We start from the raw sequence: 19,835 nt of genomic DNA, 5'->3' as shown, positions 1-19,835 counted from the left end.
CACTTCCCTCCATTATATAATGGACAATGGGAACTATTATACAATTACTCTACTCTCTTTTCTTTTAAGTCAAGGGGGAAAACTGAAAGTGCCATGAATTTGGGATTTATTGAAATTTGGTTAAACTTTCTCTCTGGTGAAGTTTCAACATACTTTCTCAAGAACTATTTGGAGACTCATAATTTCAGTCATACATTATCTTGTTCATACATAAGACTGCTTTTTAAAAAATCTGTACTTCAAAACCCCAAATAGTCTACCAAAAAAAATCTGTTAGAACTAATAAATTCAGCAAAGTTGCAGGACATAAAATGAATACACGAATAGGGAGGGAGATGGGAGGGAGGTTCAAGAGGGATTTATGTTGAGGTTTGACAGAAAACAACAAAATTCTGTAAAGCAATTATCCCTCAATTAAAAAATAAACAAATTTTAAAAAGAAAAAAAAATGAACACACAAAAATCAATTGCACTATTCACTCAAGAGCCATGATGTGGAAAACAAAAGTGAAGTCGCTCAGTCAGTCTGACTCTTGGCGACCCCATGGACTGTAGCCTACCAGGCTTCTCCGTCCATGGGATTTTCCAGGCAAGAGTACTGGAGTGGGTTGCCATTTCCTTCCCCAGGAGATCTTCCCGACCCAGGGATTGAACCTGGGTCTCCCATATTATAGGCAGACGCTTTACCGTCTGAGATAAACAAAAGAAAATATACACATACAATGGAATATTTTTCAACCATAAAAAGGAAGGAAATCCTATCACATGTTAGAATATGGATGAACCTTGAGGTCACTATAGTAAGTGAAATAAGCCAGTCACAGAAAGACTCGATGTTTCCACTTACATGAAGTACCTGGAGTAGTCAAAGTCATAGAAACAGAAAGGAGAATGGTGGTTATCGGAGGCTGCAGGGAAGTAGAAAAGGAGAGTTGCTTTTTAATGGGTATAGTTTCAGTTTAATGTTTCAGTTTTGTAAGATACAAAAGTTCTAGAGGATGGACTCAGCAATGTGAACATATTTAACACAATTAACTGTACACTTAAAAACTGGTTAAGATGGCAAATTTTAGGTGATGTGCTTCTTACCATAATAAAAAAAAGATCCCCAAAATTTGTACTTCAAAAAACATAAAGGTGCATTTCAAATCCAGAGCCGTCTACCACAAGAATGTACCCCATTAACATTTGAGAATACAGGGAAGGGAGGTGGGAGGGGGTTCAGGATGGGGAACACATGTAAATCCATGGCTGATTCATGTCAATGTATGGCAAAACCACTACAATATTGTAAAGTAATTAGCCTCCAACTAATAAAAATAATTGGAAAAATAAATAAGTAAAATTTAAAAAATAAAACAAACTTTTTTATTTGGGGAATACGTGTAAATCTATTGCTGATTCATGTCAATGTATGACAAAACCCACTGAAAAAATAAATAAATAAATTTAAAAAAAAAACAAAAACAAAAACAAAACATTTGAGAATACAAAGATATTCCCATATTAGTTTTTTCTCACCCTATCTTGACTCTGCAACTGAGGTATCAGACTTCAGTTTCCAATTCAAGTGAGCACTCCCTCCCCCAAGAACTGTTCAGAATGCCACGCTGAAGCTCTTACCTGTCCCAACTAGTAGAAGTCCATCTCTTCCTACTCTTGCACTCCCTTGTGTGATAGGAATCCCTTGGGATTTTTACTATCTGACTTGAAAATCCCTACTACTCTTTGTGGGAAATCAGAACCCTCTCGACATGAAGGAACACTACAGTCACCACCAGTTGGCCACCAGACCAGATGAACACTGCAGCTGAGGCACTCATTTCCCCAGAGCTGCCCAAGAAGGGGTGGTGACTAAGCAGCCACGTGATGTGAGGAAGAACAAATCCAGGTGCCAGGCTCTTTGGGCCCATCGCCATGGCCACTTGTCCAGCTAAGCCTGACCCCAGGCGGACTGCACTGGGACAAGTTCATTGGTGCCCCATACTCTAGACCTGGGAATACCACTTCTGGCTCAAAGCTACAGCAAGCGCACTGCCCCAGTCTCACCCGCCCTCGCCCTCGGGTAGTAACTGCCCTGCAGGAGGCGTGCTCCAGTCCCCACCTCCAGTGTCCCCTGCAACAGATCTTATTTCTGAAGCTCAGAGAAAAGGCTTGGTGCTGACACAGCCTGCTCTTCCCGAAGGCCGTCGGCCTTCTCATGCTGATTTCCCCATCCTTCTGCCAGAAGCCTTCAAACTCTGTATATCAGGAGTTCGCTGAAGGAGAAATAAGAAGGGAAACTGAGCAGCGGTTCAATGACAAGCCTTCTGTTTAGCGGAAGGCATGGAATGGAGGTAAGGTCAGGTAGAAATATCAAGGTGGGAAGATGCACAGAATATTCTTCACCACTGACTTTTTCCCCTAGCCCCTGGGTTTACCACCTCTGAATAGCCCAGAGACCTTTTTTCACTACACCACTCTTTCTCATTCCTGGCTCTCTTTGGATCTCCCATTCTGTCGCTGAAGAAGTGCTTTAAGTGTTTATTGAGTTGAATTGTAGGTGAGGCTGGAGAGACAAGGGTTATCCAAACTTCCTTGGCTTCAGATCAACTATCAGTTTCAGTTCAGTCGCTCAGTTGTGTCCGACTCTTTGCAACCCCATGAACCGCAGCACGCCAGGCCTCCCTGTCCATCACCAACTCCCAGAGTCCACCCAAACCCATGTCCATTGAATCAGTGATGCCATCCAACCATCGCATCCTCTGTGGCTTCCAGGTACAGAGGACCAGTTATGGGTTTTCCACAGAGCAATTCAAGGTCATCCTGACATTGGCTGATTACCTTACACCTTCCTGGAAGACAATGGGCATTTTCTCATTAAGTAGCTTACAATTTAATGCATCTCCACAGGTTCTGAGGTTACAATCTAGATTTGAAAACGTATCCAAGATATGATATTGTGACACTTTTGTAATGACCTTAATCGTTTGAACCATACAACATCCTGTGAGATATGTAAAATTATCTCCACTTTTGTGAATGAGGGAATTGCCAGTCAGAGCAGCTTTCCCAAATTCACAGGACTAGTTACTAAAATGTGTAGATTTCAAACCCAGGGCCATGGCACTGCAGCATCTAGAATTTCCTGTTTTCTGCCTTCATTCCTGTTCAATAAAAAAGTATTCAGATACTCGTAAAAGAAGGTAAGGAAGACAGTTCCAGAAGGGGCCCACTGCAACAGGGGTTTGCAGTGGGGCAGAGAGATTTGGCCAACCCAGGACAAGAATGAGTGGAGATTTATAGTCAAGGAGGAGGGCAGGGGCAGCGCCCAGAAAATTACTAAGAGGAAACAACAAGGAGAGTGGGGTTCTTGCTAGACTGACTCAACAGGATTCTTGCTGAAGGCAGGTGTGGTGAGAGATATGGAGGGTGAAGACTGAGAAATTTGATCAGATATTAAGGATGGGGGTTTTCACTAAACTGAGTCAGCAGGATTTTTGCTAAAACTGGACTGAGCTAAGGATCAAGCCTACAGTCGAGGTAGAGTCAAAAAGAGAACTCAGGGGAAATTGACTCAAGTTTCGTCGAAGAATCATTGTTGCCCCTTGGGATGGAGGTGGTAGCAGCCCTAGGGGATGGAGAAAGAGAGATGATAGGTGAACATCTAAGCATGGCACGGGTGACTTCCCCGGTGGTCCAGAGATTTAAACTCCGAGTTTCCAATGCAGGGGACCAAGGTTCGATTCCTGGTCAGGGAACTAGATCCCACAGGCAGCAATTAAGAGTTCACGTGCTACAGCTAAAGATCTCTCATGCTGCAACCAAGACTTGGCACAGCCAAATCAATCAATCAAAATAAAATATAAGCATGGCAAAGGACTTGTGCAGAAAAAAGTGGCCAGATCAATCACTAGCTGAGCACTGATGCAGAAGTGAGTAAAGGCCTACTCCTACACATTCCCAGATAGGACGCAGCCTAAAACGAGCTGGAAAAGGCTTACATTGAGATCCAAGATCTGAGGAGCTGTGTCCTCTGGGGTACTGTGTATTAGTACACAGTTCTAAACAGTGAGGCCCTACCGTACAGCACAAGGAGCTATATCCAACCTCCTGGGATAAACCCTAGTGGAAAAGAGTATTTTAAAAAGTGTCTGTGTGCGTAACACTGAGTCACCCAGCTGTACAACAGAGATTGGCACAACAGTGCAAATCAACTATACTTCAATAATAATACTAAAGAATAACAATTCTCCTTCTCTGCCTACATAGTTCAGAGCATGTTAGTTCAGAAGATTTGAACAATGAGTTTAGGGTCAAAAGCTCATCCCTAGGTGCCTGTGTTTGACAAACATGTGGTATGGAAGATTTCATTATTGCCTTTGATTCCGGACCCTTCCCCACATCATACCCTTCATGTTAAGGCTCTGCAATTCCTCTCACAAGAAGCAGAGTGGATTTCCCCATCCCAATAATACAGGACTTGGCCATGTGGCAAATTTTGGCCAGTGGGATGTCCCAGGTAGCCTGCTGGTTTGAAGAGGACAGGCACTTGGAGTAGACCTAGACCCAGCTATACCTTAGAGCCAAGCCTAGTCAAGGCCAGCCTAAGTAAGCCAATCCCCAGATGCAAAGAATAAACAAAGTTTGTTCTAACACAGTGAGTGAGTCGGGGTGGTTTAGTGAATATCATCATTGTGGCCCTAGCTGACATGAGCAGGACCTGACAATTAGTATCTCATGGTGTGTGTGATGCTCCTGCTCTCTGATGAGATGGAGCACCCCTTTTAGAACTTTGCTTTCATAACCAAAAGGACAACGTGTTTACATACATACCAGTATTAAGGGAATTTCTTTGTTTTTTTAAACTAAATTACAGGACAGCTGTTTCTTTATTCCTTTCCATTATGGTTTATCACAGAATATTGAATATAGCTCCCTGTGCTATATGATAGGTCCTTGTTGTTTATCTATTTTCTATATAGTGGTATGTATATGTTAATCCTAAACTCCTAATTTATCCCTCTCCCAGTTTCCCCTTTGGTAACCATAAATTTGATTTCTGTTTGTGAGTCTGTTTCTGTTTTGTAAATATATTCAGTTGTATCATTTTTTAAATTCCACATATAAGTGATATCATATGATATTTGTCTTTGTCTGACATTTCACTTAGTATGATATCTCTAGGTCCATCCATGTTGCTGCAATGGCATTATTTCATTCTTTTTTATGACAAAGTATTCCATTGTGTATATATGTACCACATCTTCTTTATCCATTCAGCAGGACAGCTGTTTCTATAATGCCCTTAAATCCTAACCATCAAATTTAAGCTCTAAACCTGAACCTAACTAACTTCTAACCTCTAACCCTAATCCAAATCTCTACCACTACCCCCAAATCCTAACTCTAATGTTTATCCAGATCCTTATCCTTTATTCAAATACAAAACTCTGCCCTCAATCCTCTCACCCCAAACCGTATCACATAACTCTAATCCATAACCCTAACCCCAACACGGAGCACTAACCCCTGGCCCAAACCCCAATCCCTTTCTCCGTGACACTCTGCTTACCTGCCACAACTCCACCCTCCTAGGGTGAGCAGCTTTTCTAGAGAAGGACTTGCTATCTCCCAGAACCCTTTAGGCCAGGCTAGGCCAACCAGCCGGAAACTCTTTGGTTTATACTTGCGGGTTCCCCCCAAAAACTGAGCCTTTTAGGCCTGATCTTCCAATCGCCCTTCCTGCCTCCTCCTGCTCCAGGAACTCATCATGCCCCAGCCCCATCTGGAGACAGGATGACAAGCTTCAGGTATCTGGGAAATTAATTCAGGAGGAAAAACTCTTCCTTCATAATGTTTACTCAACTTACTTAGTTTATTTTTTTTCTTTTTTTTATTATTTATTTATTTTACTTTACAACATTGTATTGGTTTTGCCATACATTGACTTGAATCTGCCATGGGTGTACTTGGGTACATCCTGAACCCCCCTCCCCATCCCATCCTTCTGGGTCATCCCAGTGCACCAGCCCCGAGCATCCTGTATCAAGCATCGAACCTGGGCTGGCGATTCATTTCACATATGATAAGTTACATGTTTCAATGCCATTCTCCCATATCATCCCACCCTCGCCCTCTCCCACAGAGTCCAAAAAACTGTTCAATACGTCTGTGTCTCTCTTGCTGTCTCACATATAGGGTTATCGCTACCATCTTTCTAAATTCCATATATATGCGTTAGTGTACCGTATTGGTGTTTTTCTTTCTGGCTTACTTCACTCTGAATTGAAATCATTCCAAGCATCTTTTCTGATCACAATGCAGCAAGATTAGATGTCAATTACAGGAGAAAAACTATTAAAAATTCCAACATATGACAAAAAAAAATTCCAACATATGGAGGCTGAACAACACGCTGCTGAACAACCAACAAATCACAGAAGAAATCAAAAAATAAATAAAAATATGCATAGAAACGAATGAAAATGAAAACACAACCCAAAACCTATGGGACACTGTAAAAGCAGTGCTAAGGGGAAGGTTCATAGCAATACAGGCTTACCTCAAGAAACAAGAAAAAAGCCAAATAAATAACCTAACTTTACACCTAAAGCAACCTGAAAAGGAAGAAATTATGAACCCCAGGGTTAGTAGAAGGAAAGAAATCTTAAAAATTAGGGCAGAAATAAATGCAAAAGAAGCAAAAGAGACCATAGCAAAAATTAACAAAACCAAAAGCTGGTTCTTTGAGAAGGTAAATAAAATTTACAAACTATTAGCCAGACTCATCAAGAAACAAAGGAAGAAAACCCAAATTAACAAAATTAGAGATGAAAATGGAGAGATCACAACAGACAACACAGAAATACAAAGGATCATAAGAGACTAAGACAACAAGGAGAGTGGAACTGGGGCAAGCTGGAGAATGTATGACATCCAAAGGCAATCAAACTCCTTGGCTTTTGTGCCAGCATATCAAAATATATCTACAGCTAAATCTGGCCTATTTTCTATAGCTTCACATTACTGGCAAGATTTCAGAAAGAGGACGATAAATACCATATTCTAATGCATATATACGGAATCTAGAAAAATGGTAGTCAAGAATTTATTTACAGGGCAACAATGGAGAAATAGCCATAGAGAATAGACTTATGGACATGGGGAGGGGGGAGGAGAGAGTGAGATGTGTGGAAAGAGTAACACAGAAACTTACATTACCATGTATAAAATAGATAACCTACAGGGATTTGCTGTCTGGCTCAGGAAACTCAAACAGGGGCTCTGTATCAGCCTAGAGGGGTGGGATGGGGAGGGAGATGGGAGGGAGGTTCAAAAGGGAGAGGATATATGTATACCTACGATTCATGGTGAGGTTTGACAGAAAACAACAAAATTCTGTAAAGCAATTATCCTTCAATAAAAAATAAATTAATTAAAAAGAGACTATTATCAGCATCTATATGCAAATAAAACGGACAACTTGGAAGAAATGGACAAACTCTTAGAAAAGTACAACTTCCAAAATTGAACCAGGAAGAAATAGAAAATCTCAACAGACCCATCACAAGCACGAAAATTGAAACTGTAATCGGAAATCTTCCAATAAACAAAAGCCCAGGACCAGACGGCTTCACAGCTGAATTCTACCAAAAATTTAGAGAAGAACTAACACCTATCCTACTCAAACTCTTCCAGAAAATTGCAGAGGAAGGTAAACTTCCAAACTCATTCTATGAGGCCACCATCACCCTAATCCAAAAACCAGACAAAGATGCCACAAAAAAAGAAAACTATAGGCCAATATCACTGATGAACATAGATGCAAAAATCCTTAACTTACTTAGTTTAACTCCAACTCTGGAGCCAGTCTGCCCAGGCACTTCAATCCTGGTGTAACTCAAGCAAGCTTCTTTGCTTCTCTGTGCCCCAACTGCCTGCTCAATCATTTATTTGTTCGTGTGCGCTCAGTGGAGTCCAACTCTGTGCAACCCCATGGACTGTAGCCCGCCAGGCTCCTCTGTCCATGGAATTCTCCAGGCAAGAATACTGGAGTGGGTTTTCATTTCCTATTCCAGGGGATCTTCCCGACCCAGGGACTGAATCTATGTCTCCTGCATTGGCAGGTGGATTCTTTACCACTATGCCAAATAAAATAGGTTTAAGGAAAGCACCTCTTTCATAAGATGATTAGAAGGATTGGGTTAATATATAAAAGCACCTAGAACAGTACCTGGCACCATAGTAACCACCAAATAAGTGTTTGCTTTTGTTAACATTAGTATGCGTATTACCCCCTAAAAAAGTACACATTTTCCTCTTCAGACGCCCACTTACTTTTATAATGAGGGCAAAAAAACCTAAACATGCTTATTTTAGAAATTTTACAAAGAACAGAAAAGTATAAAAAAGAAGAAAAATAGCCCATATCCAGCCAATTACTTATATTTTGAGGACAACGGATAATTTGACTTTGCTCAGTCTGCATTTTAGTAGATTTTCAATTGTGGCAGCCCGGCCCAGCCAAGCAGAACTGTACTTTGATTCTATTTTGCTCTTGGCACTCAACTATAATTCCAGGCATAACATGGGGTCTCTGTATGTTTGTCTTTCCTGCTAGGTTGGAAGCTCCTGGAGCAGAGAAACAGTATCTCTTTACTCTCTGCATGTCCTGGAACACCCAGCACAGAGCCAGACCAGGGAAGATGCCTCCTTGATGCCAGTATGCCTGGCTTCTCCCGGCTGGACCACACCATAATTCTGCTTCAACTCTCTTTGCTCAGAAACACAGGATTCTAACAGAACTATCTTTGAAATAAAATGTGAGGAGAAAAGAAACTCCTATTGTAACTTTAGTTGGGTGCGTTCTGCACTACCTTTTCTCAAAGATCTTGGAGAAGGCACTTTTCTCTATTGGGTAATTTCAAATACTTTTTTCCTGCAGAGTATGTGGCTCATCAAAGTGGTGATTTTCCACTTGCAGGCATAAAAATGAAGAGAAGGCCGGCCAAAGTCATGACCCAAAGAGACATTGCATGTGTTCTGAGATGACTTCTGTGAGATGCCTGCCAAAGACCACAAACCAACGGAGGGTTCTTTCTCAACAGAAGATAATTGTACGCTTATCAGCATCACTCACTGTCTGAAGGAAGCCGGCCAAGGGGCAGCAAACGTCACCCCAAGCAGTAAAATAAGAATCAGAAACATGAAGCTTAATGTGCCATGAGCATGGGTTCTGAAAAAAGGTGGGTTTTTTTGTTTGTTTGTTTTGTTTTTTTAAGAAAAAGTTGGAAGAAGCAAGAGAAGATGGAACAGACATGTCAATTTCAGGGATAAGCCTGCTTTCCATCCATGTCCACTTCTGCCTTCCCCTTTCCCTTTCATCTTTGCAACCGGCCTGATATTCACAGCAGAAAAGCTGATCTGAGATTTGCCTTTCCCAGAAAGGCCTCGTGTGATGTTTCCGTGCAAACCAAATATTCTTACTGGAAGTGAAGTAGGGGACAGACACAATAGAAGAATGAATGTGCAAGTTTATAGTCCAAAAGAAGAACAGGCTCTTCCCCCAAATTATGAGCAGCTTCTAAATCGCACAGAACATCAGCAGAGGCAGAAAATGTATGTATGTGGATGAAAGAAATGCTGACGTCTTATATAAATCTATGCATCTGCCTCCAAAAGCAGACAATTAAGAAGTAGAAGTAAGTAATCTAAGCCTGACTCTGTATACCAAAATCCAGGAAAGTGCCAGAGTTGTCTCGTCACTGGTGTTTTTCCTCCCCCATAATAGATTCTTTTCCATCTTCCATAAGCATTTTACCAGGCTATGTTTAGAATAGACGTCAGAGCTGGGAAACCAACTTGCAAACCAAGACTTTCCCAATGGTGCCATCTGCTGGTACTTCTCTGTATTACAATATGGCTTTGGCCTGCCTGGCGTGCTGCGGTGCAGGGGAGTTGGACACAACTTAGCGACTGAACAACAAACAGCAAAAGACATGGGGAAGGCAAAGGGCAAACCTGCAATTAGTCCTTTCACGATTTAAAAAGTTGAACCTTTGGGATTTGCCATGGATCGTGTGTGGAAATCATACACAAGGAAACCAAGTTTGGGGTCGGCCTGAACACCCAGCTGGTTTTATTTAGCACACTCTGTCCATTTTTTTGTCCTTGTATTGAGCCATGAAAATGTTTCCAAAAGACCTCTGGGGAGAGATTTGTGAAAGTGCAACTTCTGGGGAAAGGGCTTAAAATCGCTGTATTATAGAGAGAATCCCTTTAGCTGTGGGCTTCTGAACCTGGGGACCATGATCCTATTTTATGGAAAGTGAATACCATAAAGCTTAACATAAAAAGTGATGTGTTGGCACTGATGGGCATTTTAACATAGAGGTATTTTCGCAGATTCTCAAAGGATTCCACGACCTAGAAAAAAGCTAAGAACAAACACTTATAATCCTAACCTAACCAAATTCTACCACAGTCAACAAATTCAGTTACTCAGTTTGAACTGTACTGTTATGGAGACATCATGGGCTTTGAGGCAGTCAGTGGTAATTACCTCGAAGCTTTTGGAAGTATTAATACTGAATTGGACCGTGTTTCCCCAGGATGTCAACCCATCAGGCTCAGCCCCACTCTCCACCCTATCACAGCGCACTCTAGTTCTTCTCCAAGCCTAGATGGTCTTTCTGCAAGCCTCCACCTTTCCAGACTTTCATCTGCTGGTTTTCAGATCCTTCCTTTCTCACGTGCCTGTGGCTAAGTCGCTTCAGTCGTGTCAGACTCTCTGTGACCCCGTGGACTGTAGCCCACCAGGCTCCTCAGTCCATGGGATTCTCCAGGCAAGAATACTGGAGTGGGTTGCCGTGCTCTCCTCCACGGGATCTTCCTGACCCAGGCATCGAACCCAGGTCTCTTATGTCTACCTGTATTGGCCGGTGGGTTCTTCACCACTAGCGCCACCTTGTGAGATGACGCTTCTTTGACAACTCGACGTGCAACTCGACGTATCATAACAAACTCACTCTCTCCCATGGCAACCCTTTCCATCTACAGACTAAGTTGAACTTGTTCCAAACACCCAGGGCCTCTTTTCTATTTCTTCACAGACCTCTAGTTTAACCAAGAGTCTTTCACCCTTTCTATTTTATAAAGACCACTGGCCTTAACAGTAAGAAAAAGGAGCAACAAACCAGAGGTTGTGTTTTTCCTCTCTCTGCCATTGTTTGCCTCACTTCACTCGCTCCAAGCAGACCCACCCTTTCCTTATTCCTGTTTCAAATAGAACATAAAAGCTTTTTTATTGCTATCATTACTATTGTTCTCGGATCTGAGCTTATTCTGGTCTTTTGATTTCCATCTTGAGAAATTTATGACATGCTTTGTGTTTCTCCTTTAATGATGCCAGATTTCTGGCTTGGTACATCTCCCTTTAAAATCAAAGCTATAAAGAGAGCCCTCTGTGCAGCCTTGATGGTTTCCTTACATCTGCCCTGTTTCCTCTCCTCTCTAGCCTCCTTTGTGGTAATGTATCACAAACAACATTTTTTTTCATGAACAGTTTTTTTTTTTTTTTAGCATCCATGTCTTGCTCATCTCTATCTTTTAGATTCTCTGACCATGAGCTCATGCCCATATTTTCGGTAGATTTTTTTAAATCTTCTTTCCTAAACTCTGGAGACACGAACTGTCCTTGTCATTTCCTCCTATTTCCCATCACTCTCGCTGTCACCTCATGGATGATGATTAGGATGGATGTAGAGTTCTCCCCAGGCTTTCCTCGTGGCTCAGACGGTAAAGAATCCGCCTGCCAACGTAGGAGTGGGTCGGAGATATCCCCTGGAGAAGGCAATGGCAACCCACTCCAGTATTCTTGCCTGGGAAATCCCATGGACAGAGGAGCCTGGTGGGCTGCAGTCCACGGGGTTGCACAGAGCCGGACACGACTGAGCGATTAAACAACAGGGTTCTCCCTATGCCTTCATCAGCACCGAAAGGCAAGAAAGGTAAACGAGAGACAGTGGCACACGATCAAGGCCAGAGGTGAAACCAGGAAGCAATAGACAAGGCAGTTCAAAAAGGAAGGCTACGAATGCGGCTGCGTCTCCCAGCTTTCCTCTTGGGCTCAGCCTGGTGCAATGGGCTAAGGGGTGGATCTTTAGAGAACCCGCCATGTGGCTCCAAGATCCAGCCATGGAGTGAACAGAAAATGTACAAGGCAAGGTTTTCCCTGGTGATCGAGGGGCTAAGATCTGCACTCCCAAAGCAGGGGGCCTGGGTTCCATCCCTGCTCAGGGAACTACTTCCTGCACGTCACAACTAAGACCCGGTGCAGGCAAAGAAATAAATAAAAACACATAAAAAAAAGAAAATTTTGATACGAGTTAAGTTTGGTGGAAGCTGTTGCCTCCTCCTTACCTTGGGGATGCTAGCTCCGGAGCACCAGCAGCAGAAGTCTTCTGGAACCTCCTGATCGGCAGGAAGTGGACCTCTTACCATCCCTAAGCTTGGGCTGTCCTGGAAACCCAGCCAGGCCGCACAGAGCCACCCAAGGCCTCAGAGTCCACAGCTGACGGATGAGGACCTCCAGACTAGCAAGCCCACCTAACGCCAACCCTGGAGGGGGGAGGGTGGGCAGGCAACTTCCTGAGAGACTGCCCTTGTCACCAGATGCACAATACCCAGCCGCCCTGGCCACAAAGTAGGTGTCCTGCCCGCGGGGGCTCAGTGCTCAGTCCTCCAGGCTGACAGCTTCTCACCACCAGCCTCTGCACCCCGGCCGGGGGGGCTTCCTTCAGCTGCAGAGAGTGCACCCCACAAACCCAGGGCAGCCAGGAGTTCCAGGGAGCAGCCCTCCATCACTGCTGAAAGAGTGAAGTGAGTGAAAGTTGCTCAGTCGTGTCTGACTCTTTGCGACCCAATGGTCTATACAGTCCATGGAATTCTCCAGGCCAGAATACTGGAGTGGGTAGCCTTTCCCTTCTCCAGGGGATCTTCCCAACCCAGGGATCGAACCCAGGTCTCCCGCATTGCGGGGCAGATTCTTTACCAGCTGATCCACCAGGGAAGCCATGTGATGGAAGAGACATGATGGCAAAATGCCCCAGTTTCTCACCGCCAAGAGGGACCACTGGGAGATGCGTGCTACACAGCCTATTGGCTGTGCCCAGGGCTCACCTCCTCCCTGCCACCAAGAACCTGTCCTGACCGATTTCCCTTCTCTTGCCCCCACTTCCCCGCTGCCACTTCCTGGCTTCACCTCCCAAGTAAACTGCTGGGGGGTGGAATCCTAGTCCCAGTGGCGTTGGGGCGGGGACTCGTGCTAAGACGCACCTGGTTGAACTTCTGTAATTCACAACCCCCCTGCCCTCAGGGGGCCGTGGTATTGAGCAGCCAATCCCGGACTAGCTATCCCACCCCCAGCCTCCCCTCGAGGGCGTCTGGGCCGCCGGTTTCCGCGCTTTTCCAGGTGGGTTCGAGAGTGTTAATAGCCTCGGTAGGGAGACCAGAGGTCCCCAAGCGGCAGGAGGACGCTGGCAAGTGGCAGATTTTTTTTTTTCTTTTCTCTTCTAACCCTGTGTTGCCATGGCGACACCTGGTTCCACCGGAATGTAACTTTATCTCAAACCTTGAGCTAACCATTGCGTTTTTCTTATGGAAATGTTTCCTTTAAGCTATGTTAATGAACTATGTATTTGTTTGGAAATGGGACTGCCTTTCTTCAAGATTCAGGTCAATTGTTTTATGGCCCGGGATGACTCACCTTGGCCAATGCTATTTCAAAATGCCTGTTGTTTGGGTGAGGGGCCTGGTGCCACTCTTTCAGTTTTGAGGTGTTTTCTTTCTCTAATGAGCCGCTTGCTAATAGGTACTTTTTGCTAAAAACTACTGAGGGGGCCCTCTTTCTGTCCCCTTCTGATGTCTATGTCAGAAGCTTTCTCTATCTCTTTAATACTTTAATAAAACTTTATTACACAAAAAGCTCTGAGCGATCAAGCCTCATCTCTGGCCCCGGATCAAATTCCTCTCCTCTGGAGGCCAAGCTGGATTTAGAAAAGGCAGAGGAACCAGAGGTCAAATTGCCAATATTCATTGGATCATCGAAAAGGCGAGAGTTCCAGAAAAACATAAATCCTTTGACTGTGTGGATCACAACAAACTGGAAAATTCAAGAGATGGGAATATCAGACCACCTGAACTGCCTCCCAAGAAATCTGTATGCAGGTCAAGAAGCAACAGTTAGAACTGGACATGGAACAACAGACTGGTTCCAAGTCAGAAAAGGAGTAAGTCAAGGCTGTATATTGTCACCCTGCTTATTTAACTGACATGCAGAGTACATCATGCGAAACAATGGGCTGGATGAAGCACAAGCTGGAATCAAGATTGCTGGGAGAAATATCAATAACCTCAGATATACAGATGACACCACCCTTATGACAGAAACCGAAGAAGAACTAAAGAACCTCTTGATGAAAGTGAAAGAGGAGAGTGAAAAAGTTGGCATAAAACTCAACATTCAGAAAACTAAGATCATGGCATCTGGTCCCATCACTTCATGGCAAATAGATGGGGAAACAGTGGAAACAGTGACAGACTTTATTTTGGGGGGGGCTCCAAAATCACTGCAGGTGTTGATTGCAGCCATGAAATTAAAAGACGCTTGCTCCTTGGAAGAAAAGTTATGACCAACCTAGACAGCATGTTAAAAAGCAGAGACATTACTTTGCCAACAAAGATCTGTCTAGTCAAACCTATGGTTTTTCCAGTAGTCATGTATGGATGTGAGAGTTGGACTATAAAAAAAGCTGAGCGCCAAAGAATTGATGCTTTTGAACTGTGGTGTTGGAGAAGACTCTTGAGAGTCCCTTGGACTGCAAGGAGATCCAACCAGTCCATCCTAAAGGAGATCAGTCCTGGGTGTTCATTGGAAGGACTGATGCTGAAGGTGAAACTCCAATACTTTGGCCACCTGATGCGAACAACTGACTCATTTGAAAAGACCCTGATGCTGGGAAAGATTGAGGGCGGGAGGAGAAGGGGATGACAGAGAATGAGATGGCTGGATGGCATCACCGACTCAATGGACATGAATTTGAGTAAACTCCGGGAGTTGGCGACGGACAGGGAGGCCTGGCATGCTGCAGACCATGGGGTCACAAAGAGTCGGACACGACTGAGCGACTGAACTGGAGGCATTGCACGAGGCTCTTAGCAGCAACCTTTCGGGTTCGCGAGGGAGCTTCCGAGACACTGACTTGGCGCTCCTGGGAACCCTGTCCGGAAGCTGCCCCCACCCAGCCCATGCTCACCCTCCCTGCCCCCTCGCCAAACTGAGCTATGGTGCTCAGGATGTGGCCCAAGGACCCCCACCCGCACATCCCCATAACCTGGGGAGCACGTTAAAAACGAGCTTTCTTGGACACTACCAACTGAATCAGGATTCCTGCAGGCGAGGCCTGGGAATCTGCATTTTAAGCAATTCCTTAGGGCACCTTTTACAGCCTGAACTTTGACATCAGCTGCTCCAAAGTGTGAGCAGTCAGTAATCAGCATCATCAGTTTACTCTAATCAGTTACCAGCCCAGCCTCATTCAGCAAAACCCACGGCACTCAGTTCAGGTGCATCAGCCCCTTTACAGTTTCTGGGTGAGCCTTCTGGCGGTTTTGTGTGTTTTTCCTGCCCTCTCGGCTTCTGGCACCGCTTTGCCCATAGTGCAAAGGGCATAAGTTCCTGGGGCTGTAGGCTTCCTGGGGGAGAACTCAGCCAATGAACGCCAAGCATGGGCATCTGAAAGCCCAGCTCCCTAGCTTGGATCTGAGACAAACTCTTGGGGTGTAACTTAGCTTCAAGAGCTCCCCTGGGGATCTGGCCTCTGCTGTATCTTCGCTCAAGCTCAACCTTCGCTTGCCCTCCTCCCCTTCCCTGTCCTGCTCTGCCCTTCCTCCTGGAGAAACCTGAATCCTCATTTCAGGCTTTACTCCTGGAGGCATGTACCTCCCAACCTGTTTTACCTATTTTTTCCTGAGTTATGCTGTGAGTGAACTTGAAAATAGCTCATTACACCATAAGTAATTTGCTCAGTATCAAATTGTTCACAGGCAGTTTCAGTTACACTGACAGGAGGGGCCTGAGTGGATGGAGGTCAGGAAAGCCAGTGCCCCTTTACCTTCTCAGTCATTTTCTCTCCTCAATCATCTGGAGACTTCACAAGCTTTTCCTGTGTTCCAGGTATTGTTCTAAGCACTTCATGTCTGGTATGCCATTTCATCCTCAGAGCAACCTTTTGATAGTGGTACTTCTGTCCCTGCCATTTTCTTTTTTAAATATTTATTTTTGGCTGCACTGGGTCTTCATTGCTGCGTGGGCTTTTCTCTAGGTGTGGTGAGCAGGAGCTCCTCCCTAGATGCAGTGCATGGGCTTCTCATTGCGACGACTTCTCTTGTTGCAGAGTATGGGCTCAAGAGCACATGGGCTTCAGTAGTTGTGGCACACAGGCTTAGTTGCCCCGTGGCATGTGGGATCTTCCTGGGCCAAGGATCAAACCCACGGGAGTCATGAGCTTTGTCTGCATCCATCTCCAGGGCCACAGAGGGATCCAGAAATTTTTCACATTTTCAATGCATTTTCTTATAACTAACACAGCTGACTTCTTCCACTGTTTGGATTCTTCTATTCTTTAGGCAGCGATTTTGTCAACTCCTTTCTTAAAATCATTTCAACTCCTGAACACTTGAGTAGTCAGTTCCTGCCAATATGCCGGCCAGCTCCATCTGCACCTCAAAGAACTTGCTTATGCTCTTCAGGCCTACTGAAGTGACCTCCTACACATTACGGAGGAGTTTGTACAAAAGTCTCTTGTCAGGTGCAAACTGGCCTATTAAAAGGAATTTGTCCAGGGCCCCAGGAACCAGAGAGCGGTTCCCAAGGACACCCACAGCTGTCTAGGAGACTCACAACCCAGAAGCTCTCAGACTTATTTCTTCGTTCTATCCCTAGTTCTAAAGGCTGTCGGGTGCTCAGTCGTGCCCGACTCTTTTGCGACCCCATGGACTGTAGCCCACCAGGCTCCTCTGTCCATGGGATTCTCCAGGCAAGAATACTGGAGTGGGTTGCCATTTCCTACACCTTCAATAAATGTTTGTCAAATATTATGAGTTTGTCTTTGAAAAATTAAGAGCGGCTTGTGTCCATTGCTGGGAACAAAGTTCTAGATCAAAAATCCCTCCGCCCCACACAAACTGACTAAGCCTCAAACACAAACTGACTAAGGAGACAGCCCTGACTGGGGTGGTCTGAGGGAGTATAGAAGTCTTCAGCTGGCTTTTCACAGAAATATGTAGAATAGGGAGTCCAGGAGACCTAGAACTGTGAGGGTACATAGGATGGGCAGCGCACAAAGCAGGTCCCTGCAGGAAGAGATAGCAGGCTCAAAAAGTGAAACCGGGGAGAGTTTAATAGAGACTTAAGTACAGGGTAAGGTTAAAGGCAAGCGACAAGGCATGGTGAACACACCAGGGCAAGTGGAGGAAGCGGCCTCACAGCTGGGTCTGAAGGGGCAAGAGGAGGGGGCAGTCCCCCGACCTGGTGGCAGCCATAGCTCAGGGTGAGGGCTGCCTGGGGGAGGCATGGACTTCAATAGAGGAAAACAGCTGCCATCCAGCCCCAGCCAGGCAGACAGGAGCTGGGGGAGTCAATACCCCGACCTCTCTTCCTTCCTCCAATCTCCTGTCAGTGTCCCCAGTGACTGGACCTAATCAGAAGGGGCCACCCTTCAGATGGGATGTGGAGGGACAAATGGAGAATATCCAGCTCAGGAGCTCAAGCTGTTTTCCAAGCTATTATCTGGAGATCCTGAAGACCTCTAGATTTTACACACACACACACACACACACCCAGAGCCTCTAGATTACACACACACACACACACACCCCAGAGCAACTGTCTGTAGCTTGTCTCTGTCTAGCCCCCCAACCTGCTTTCTTGCAGTAACAGAAGACCACTATTCTTCCACTTGTGTGGTTCTCCATCCCCCACCCTTCGACAAGGGTGGCATGTCTTCAAAGCCTCGCCTGTCATGATACCCGATGTCCCCAGCCACTGGAGGTGGGAGTGTGAGCCAAGTAGAGCCCAATGGGATTCTTCCCTGGAGCTTTCTGTCTTTCCTCTGTCTTTTCTTGCTTCCTTCCAACCATCCGGTTGTCCACCCACTGATGGATAGTAGAAGACACTCTCGTCTCTGGGGTCAACTATGCCAGGGTGACATGAGTTTGCCTTCTCCCCCGACTACATGGAAGAACATTTAGATGACAAAGAGACCAATATAAAGAGAAGCACAGAGTTGAGGGGAGAGGGGGTGGCAGACAGCCCTTATGATGTCATTTGACATCTTAGATTCCCTGAGACTGGCTCTACTTCTGGAGGTACCAGTTTCCTGAGCCAATAAATCCCTCTTTTTGCTTTAACTGGCTTGAATTGGATTTCTATCACTTGCACTAGAAATGGTGTCACACGCAAGTCCAAACAGAAAACACATACTCACACACGCACCAACCTACCCTGACCCTATCCATGGCAGTCATCCCACACTCTTCCGCTCTGCACCCTCATAAACGGCATTCACAGAAATCTGTAGTCTCATCAACCCCCACAGAAATGCTAAATTATTGTGTTATTTTAGGGCGGAATATAAGAGGAAGCAACTTTCAGTTTTAAAAAAATGCATTTAGATCAGTATACTATTAAAGATTGCATTATAATTTCCATTTTAATGTATTCCTTAGTAATATTCATAACATATAAGGACGAAGTTTGACTTTTTCCCATTTAACAAGTGATGCATGCTGCTTAATTTATTTTAAATTAAGTATGCAAGAAAGAGCATGGTTTATCTACAAATTCAAAATGATATAATAATACTGTTTGGGGACCAAATGTGTATTAATATGTAGATGGAAATTTAACTATGTGTTACAACCCTCCAAACTGCTTCCATGACCTGATATTTGGAAGTCTTGAATTTTGCACTTAAAAAAAAATCAATTACTTTATTATTATAATTTTCATGTTTTGTTTCTAAAAGAGGAGACATGAGCACTTTCTGGCTGCTATTTGCAAGTACTTCTCCAGAAATAACACACTGTGGGTTTGGGTAATTTTATTACCCTTAAAGTAAAAGCCAAATTGGATGAAAATTTCTCCTTTTAACTTCTGTTCTGAAGAACTAGAGATATCCTGATGTACTAAGAAATGATACGAATATGCCTTACAGGTCTGAGAGCAGAATTCAGAATGATTGTGCTTATGTCCCTCAGTGTTCATTCATTTTATTTTTTTAAACTTTTTAACTGTTTGCAAGCAAACCGTTCAGTAGCTCATTCTGCTCACTACATCAGGATTCTTGATGCCTCCTCTCTTTAACCAATAACCTGTTGTGTTAAACACCGGAATAAAAATAATTGAGGGACTTCCCTGGTGGTCCAGTGGTTAAGAATCTGCCTTGTGATGCAGGGGAAGCAGGTTTGATCCCTGGTTCAGGAATTACAATCCCACATGCTACAGAACAAATAAGCCCCTGCGCTGTGAAGACTGCACTGCATGCCATAACAAAGATCCTGACTGCCTCAACTAAGACCCCACATAGCCAAATATTCAACAAAATGAATGAATTGCCACATTCAAATAAATGAATGAATAAATAAATAAAAATTATTAAAATTAATAATAACTGAAAGCTGTAAAATGGTGAAAACCATCATGGCAGCAGGTGAAGTAGTCAGCTGAGTGATAAAACAACCAAGTTGCTGAGGCTGGAATAGGCCTAGCTGACCTCTACTCACTGCCCCAGACA

The sequence above is a fragment of the Cervus canadensis genome, chromosome X (genome assembly GCF_019320065.1).
Source record: "Cervus canadensis isolate Bull #8, Minnesota chromosome X, ASM1932006v1, whole genome shotgun sequence".
NCBI lineage: Eukaryota > Metazoa > Chordata > Mammalia > Artiodactyla > Cervidae > Cervus > Cervus canadensis.
Note: the sequence above shows the minus strand (reverse complement) of the source record.